Raw genomic sequence first — 6,904 nt, 5'->3', positions numbered from 1 at the left:
TTAGTTTCCCCCACAGGGGGAAAACTTTGCATTTAACCAACTTTTGTCTTTTTAGTTTCCCCACAGGGGAAACTTTTGCATTTAGACTTTTGATCTTTAGGTTTCCACAGGGGAAAACTGCATAAACTTTTGATCTTTAGGTTTCCACAGGGGGAAAACTGCATAGGACTTTTGATCTTTAGTTTCCAACAGGGGAAACTGCATAGAATTTTGATGTTTAGTTTCCCCAGAGGGAAACTGCATATATTTTGGATTTTAGTTTCCACAGGGTGGGAACTTTTGCATTTTAGATCTTTTGATCTTTATTTCCAACAGGGGAAATGCATAACTTTTTGATCTTTAGTTTCCAAACCCAGGGGAAAATGCATAGCCTTTTGAATCTTTTAGTTTTGCCCCAGGGGAAACTGCATAGACTTTTGATGTTTAGGGGTTTCCCATAGGGGAGAACCCAATGGCATAGAATTTTTGATCTTTTAGTTTTCCACAGGGGAAACTGCATAGACTTTTGATCTTTAGTTTCCCCAGGGGAAACTGCATAGACTTTTGATCTTTAGTTTCCCCAGAGGAAACTGCATAGACTTTTGATCTTTAGTTTCCCCAGGGGAAACTGCATAGACTTTTGATCTTTAGTTTCCACAGGGGAAACTGCATAGACTTTTGATCTTTAGTTTCCCAGAGGAAACTGCATAGACTTTTGATGTTTAGTTTCCCCAGAGGAAACTGCATAGACATTTGACCTTTAATTTCCCATGGGGAAACTGGATAGACTTTTGATGTTTAGTTTCCCCAGGGGAAACTGCGTAGACTTTTGATCTTTAGTTTCCCCAAAGGAAACTGCATAGACTTTTGATCTTTAGTTTCCCCAGGGGAAACTGCGTAGACTTTTGATGTTTAGTTTCCCAAGGGGAAACTGCATAGACTTTTGATCTTTAGTTTCCCCAGGGGAAACTGCATAGACTTTTGATCTTTAGTTTCCACAGGGGAAACTGCGTAGACTTTTGATCTTTAGTTTCCCCAGAGGAAACTGCATAGACTTTTGATCTTTAGTTTCCCCAGGGGAAACTGCGTAGACTTTTGATGTTTAATTTCCCCAGAGGAAACTGCATAGACTTTTGATCTTTAGTTTCCCCAGGGGAAACTGCGTAGACTTTTGATCTTTAGTTTCCACAGGGGAAACTGCACAGACTTTTGATGTTTAGTTTCCCCAGAGGAAACTGCATAGACTTTTGATCTTTAGTTTCCCCAGGGGGAACTGCATAGATTTTTTATCTTTAGTTTCCACAGGGGAAACTGCATAGACTTTTGATCTTTAGTTTCCACAGGGGAAACTGCGTAGACTTTTGATGTTTAGTTTCCCTAGGGGAAACTGCATAGACTTAAATCTTTAGTTTCCCAAGGGGAATCTGTGTAGACATTTGTCCTTTAGTTTCCCAAGGGGAATCTGTGTAGACATTTGACCTTTAGTTTCCCAAGGGGAATCTGCGTAGACTTTTGATCTTAAGTTTCCCCAGGGGAATCTGTGTAGACATTTAACCTTTAGTTTCCCCAGGGGAATCTGTGTAGACATTTGACCTTTAGTTTCCCCAGGGGAAACGGCATAGACTTTTCATCTTTAGTTTCTCCAGGGGAATCTGCGTAGACTTTTGATCTTAAGTTTCCCAAGGGGAATCTGTATAGACATTTGACCTTTAGTTCCCCAGGGGAATCTGCATACACTTTTGATCTTTGGATTCCAAAGGGGAATCTGTGTAGACATTTAACCTTTAGTTTCCCAAGGGGAATCTGTGTAGACATTTGACCTTTAGTTTCCCCAGGGGAAACTGCGTAGACTTTTGATCTTTAGTTTCCACAGGGGAATCTGTGTAGACATTTGACCGTTAGTTCCCAGGGGAATCTGCGTAGATTTTTGATCTTTGGATTCCCAAGGGGAATCTGTGTAGACATTCGGCCTTTAGTTTCCCAGGGGAAATCTGTGTAGATATTTGACCTTTAGTTCACCTTGGGAATCTGCGTACACTTTTGACGTTTGGATTCTCTAGGGGAATCTGTGTAGACATTCGAACTTTAGTTTCCCCTTGGGAATATGTGTAGACATTTGATCTTCAGTTTCCCAAGGGGAATCTTTGTAGACATTTGATCTTTAGTTCCCCAAGGGGAATCTGTGGACATTTGAGCTTTAGTTTCCTAAGGAGAATCTGTGTAGTCATTTGACCTTTAGTTTCCCATGGGGAATCTGAGTTGACTTTTGATCTTTAGTTTCCACAGGGGAATCTGTGCACACATTTGACCTTTAGTTTCCCAAGGGGAATCTGTGTAGACATTTGACCCTTAGTTTCCCAAGGGGAATCTAAGTAGACATTTGACCTTTAGTTTCCCTAGGGGAATCTGCGTAGACTTTTGATCTTTGGATTCCCATGGGGAATCTGTGTAGACATTTGACCTTTAGTTTCCCAAGGGGAATCTGTGTAGACATTGGACCTTTAGTTTCTCCAGGGGAAACTGCATAGACTATTGATCTTTAGTTTCCACAGGGGAATCTGCGTAGACTTTTGATCTTTAGTTTCCCAAGGGGAATCTGTGTAGACATTTGTCCTTTAGTTCCTCAGGGGAATCTGCGAAGACTTTTGATCTTTGGATTCCCAAGGGGAATCTGTGTAGACATTCGAACTTTAGTTTCCCAAGGGGAATCTGTGTAGATATTTGATCTTTAGTTTCCCAAGGGGAATCTGTGTAGATATTTGATCTTTAGTTTCCCAAGGGGAATCTGCGTAGACTTTTGATCTTTAGTTTCCCTGCATAGACTTTTGATCTTAGGAATCCCAAGGGGAATCTGTGTAGACATTTGACATTTAGTTTCCCAAGGGGAATCTATGTAGACATTTGACCTTTAGTTTCCCAAGGGGAATCTGTGTAGACATTTGACCTTTAGTTTCCCCAGGGGAAACTGCATAGACTTTTGATCTTTGGATTCCCAAGGGGAATCTGTGTAGACATTTGACCTTTAGTTTCTCCAGGGGAAACTGCATAGACTTTTGATCTTTAGTTTCCACAGGGGAATCTGCCAAGACTTTTGATCTTTAGTTTCCCAAGGGGAATCTGTGTAGACATTTGACCTTTAGATCCCCAGGGGATTCTGCGTAGACTTTTGATCTTTGCATTCCAAAGGGGAATCTGTGTAGACATTTGACCTTTAGTTTCCCAAGGGGAATCTAAGTAGAATTTTTACCTTTATTTCCCTACTCCCAGTTTGGAAATCTTTGGCCCGTAGAAGACCTTTTGAATCTGGGAATTCAAGACTCCCTGTGTATAAATTTTGGGCCCTTTTAGTTTTCTCCAGGAAAACTTGCATTGACTTTTGATCTTTAGTTTCCACAGGGGAATCTGTGTTGAAATTTGACCTTTAGTTTCCATAGGGGAATCTGTGTTTACATTTGACCTTTACTTTCCATAGTGGAATCTGTGTTGACATTTGACCTTTACTTTCCATGGGGGAATCTGTGTTGACATTTGACCTTTAGTTTCCACAAGGGAATTTGTGTTGACCTTTGACTAGTTTCCACCAGAATTTGGGTTGTCGATTTATTTGGAAACTAGTTTCCACAAGGAAATTTGTGGTCGACATTTGACCTTTAGTTTACACAGTTTGAAATTTGTGTCGACATTTGACCTTTAGGGTTTCCCACCAAGGGGTTTAACTTATTTGTTGACAATTTAGACTTTAGTTTCCACCAAGAAATTCCGTTTTGGTTGACATTTGACTTTAGTTTCCACAAGGAAATTTGTGTTGACATTGACCTTTAGTTTCCCACCACCGGGGAAATTTGTGTTGACATTTTGACTTTAGTTTCCACAAGGAAATTTTGGGGTTTGGGACCAATTCCCCGGGGAACTAGTTTCCCACCAAGGAAATTTGTGACATTTGCCTTTAGTTTCCCAAGGGGAACTTTGTTTGTTGACATATGACCTTTGTTTCACAGGAAATTCCTGAGTTGACAATTTGACCTTTATTTTCCACAGGGGAAAATTTGTTGTTGAACCTTGACCTTTAGGTTCCATAGGGGTAATCCTTTGTGTTGACATGTTTGACCTTTAAGTTTCCCCAATGGGGGAAATTTGGTGGATATTTGACCATAGTTAACCAGGGGAATTTGTGTGACCATTGACCTTGTTTCCCCAGGGCGAAGTTGTGTTGATATTGACCCTTAAGGGTTAACCCATTTGGGAATTGTTGTTGAAAATTGACCTTTGAGTACCCCAGGGAATTTGTGTGGACATTGAACCTTTAGTTTCCCCATAGGGGAAACTTTGTTTGACATTTGACCTTTAGGTTCCACAAGAAATTTGTGGTTGACATTTGACCTTTAGGTTCCCCAGGGATGAATGGGGTTGACCATTTGGACCTTTTAGTTTCCACAGGGGAAATTTTTCGTTGGTTGACCATTTGACCTTATTTACCCCAGGGGAATTTTGTGTCCTGACATTGACCTTTAGGGTTTCCAATAAGGGGAATCTATGTTGACATTTTGAACCTTTAGTTTCCACAGAATTGTTTGTTCCCGACATTTGACCTTAGTTTACCCACGAGGAAATTTGTGTAGACATTTGACTTCGTTCCAAGGGGAATTTGTGTGACCTTGACCTTTAGTTCCACAGGAAAATCTGACGTTGCACATTTGACCTTTATTTGCCACAGGGAAGTTGTGTTGACCTTTGACCTTGAGTTCCATAGGGAATCTGTGTTGACATGACCTTTAGTAAAACTTTCCACAGGGGAATTTGTGTTGATATTTGACCTATAGTTACCCCAGGGGAATTTGTGTTGGACATTTGACCTTTCGTTGCCCAGGGGAAATTTGTGGTGAATTTGACTTAGTTACACCAGGGGAATTGTGTTGACATTTGACCTTAGTTACCCAGGGGAATGGTTGACAGTAGCTTTAGTTCCCATAGGGAATCTATGTTGCACATTGACCTTAGTTTCCACAAGGGGAAGTTTGTGTTGAAATATTTGACCTTTAGTTTTCCACCCCACAAGGGGAAATTTGTGTTGACATTTTTTGACCCTTTAGTTTACCCCCAGGGAATTTGTGTTGGTCATTTTGACCTTTAGTTTTCCGCCCCATAGGGGAATTTCTTTGTTGACATTTTGACCTTTATTTCCACAAGGAATTTGTGTTGACCATTTGACCTTTAGGTTTCCACCCAAGGGGAAATTTGTGTTGACAATTTGACCTTTAGTTTTCCGAGGGGAATTTTGTGTTGACCTTTGGGGAACCTTTAGTTTTCCCAGGAATCTGAGTTTGACCATTTACCTTTATTTTTCCACAGGGGAATTTTTGTTGACCTTTCCTTTTGACCTTTTAAGGTTTACCTAAAGGGAATTTCTGTGTTGTGACATTTGACCCTTTAGTTTCCCCAGGGGAATTTTTGTGTTTGCTATTTGGAAACCTTTAGTTACCCCCAGGGAATTTGGGTTGGACATTTGTTTTACCCTTTAGTTTCCACCAGGGGAATTTGTGTTGATATTTGACCTTAGTTACCCCAGGGGAATTTGTGTTGACATTTGACCTTAGTTACCCCAGGGGAATTTGTGTTGACATTTGACCTTTAGTTTCCATAGGGGAATCTTTGTTGACATTTGACCTTTAGTTTCCACAAGGAAATTTGTGTTGACATTTGACCTTTAGTTTCCACAAGGAAATTTGTGTTGACATTTGACCTTTAGTTTCCACAAGGAAATTTGTGTTGACATTTGACCTTTAGTTTGAACCAAGAAATTTGTGTTGACATTTGGACCTTAGTTTGACAAGGAAATTGAATTTGTGTTGACATTTGACCTTTAGTTTCCATAGGGGAATCTTTGTTGACATTTGACCTTTAGTTTCCACAAGGAAATTTGTGTTGACATTTGACCTTTTAGTTTTTCCACAAGGAATTTGTGTTTGACATTTGACCTTTAGTTTTCCACAAGCGAGTTTGTCCGTTGAGACATGACCTTTATTTAGTTTCCCAAGGGGCATTTGTGTTGACCTTTGACCTTTAGTTTCCCCAGGAAATCTGAGTTGACATTTGACCTTTATTTTCCACAGGGGAATTTTTGTTGACCTTTGACCTTTAGTTTCCATAGGGGAATCTGTGTTGACATTTGACCTTTAGTTTCCCCAGGGGAATTTGTGTTGATATTTGACCTTAGTTACCCCAGGGGAATTTGTGTTGACCTTTGACCTTTAGTTTCCCCAGGGGAATTTGTGTTGATATTTGACCTTAGTTACCCCAGGGGAATTTGTGTTGACATTTGACCTTTAGTTTCCCCAGGAAATCTGAGTTGACATTTGACCTTTATTTTCCACAGGGGAATTTTTGTTGACTTTTGACCTTTAGTTTCTATAGGGGAATCTGTGTTGACATTTGACCTTTAGTTTCCCAAGGGGAATTTGTGTTGACCTTTGACCTTTAGTTTCCCAAGGGGAATCTGTGTTGACATTTGACTTTTAGCTTCCCTAAGGGAATTTCTGTTGACATTTGACCTTTAGTTTACCCAGAGGAATTTGTGTTGACATTTGTCCTTTGGTTTCCATGGGGGAATTTGTGTTGACCTTTGACCTTTACTTTCCCCAAGGGAATCTGTGTTGACCTTTGACCTTCAGTTTCCATGAGGGAATCTGTGTTGACCTTTGACCTTCAGTTTCCCCAGGGGAATTTGTGTTGACATTTGATTCCACATGTTTTCTTCAGTTTATATATATATATATATATATATATATATATATATATATATATATATATGTATATATATATATTTTATTATTATGTATTGTTTTTTCAGCTCTAATACTTTTTAGAAAAAATTTATCTTTTTTTCAGTTTTTATTTTTCAGGAAAAATTAGTTTTCTGTATTTATTC

Source organism: Macrobrachium nipponense, chromosome 25, assembly GCF_015104395.2.
Source record: "Macrobrachium nipponense isolate FS-2020 chromosome 25, ASM1510439v2, whole genome shotgun sequence".
Lineage (NCBI taxonomy): Eukaryota > Metazoa > Arthropoda > Malacostraca > Decapoda > Palaemonidae > Macrobrachium > Macrobrachium nipponense.
Note: the sequence above shows the minus strand (reverse complement) of the source record.